The sequence below is a fragment of the Mandrillus leucophaeus genome, unplaced genomic scaffold (genome assembly GCF_000951045.1).
Source record: "Mandrillus leucophaeus isolate KB7577 unplaced genomic scaffold, Mleu.le_1.0 Scaffold10, whole genome shotgun sequence".
Taxonomy (NCBI): Eukaryota; Metazoa; Chordata; class Mammalia; order Primates; family Cercopithecidae; genus Mandrillus; species Mandrillus leucophaeus.
In genome coordinates, this window is record NW_012098098.1 from 5,191,082 (window position 1) to 5,191,544 (window position 463).

Genomic DNA, 463 nt, shown 5'->3' on the forward strand with positions numbered 1-463 from the left:
AAATGAGACGAGGCTTCTTCCGTCCCGCTCAGAGGGCCAGCGTGGAGTTGAGCAGGCCACCCTCTCTCACTAGGCGAACCTGTCATTATTCTGTCATTTGGAGCAGCTGCAGGGGAGCAGCAAGGCCGCAGGGCGAGGAGAGGGAACCTGGGGGACAATCCTTCCTTTTCAGATTGTGAGGCGAGTCTCCCAGTGCAGGGATTGTGGTTTTCGTCTCAGCAAAATGCAGGAGTGAGGGCCTGAGCGGATCCTTGCTCTTCCTTTCAACTCGTTCTTTTTCCCAGGAAAACGACTTACCTGGTAAACCCTGTAAACCAAAAATAAAATTCTAAGGGATGCTCCAGCCATCTAAACAGATTTCCTCCTCCGCCAGGGCTCTTAAAATGTAACCTGAAAGACTGGCTCGGGCCAGGAAGGGAAGTGGGGGTCGGAGACCTCTCCAGCACTAACCAACACAGACTTG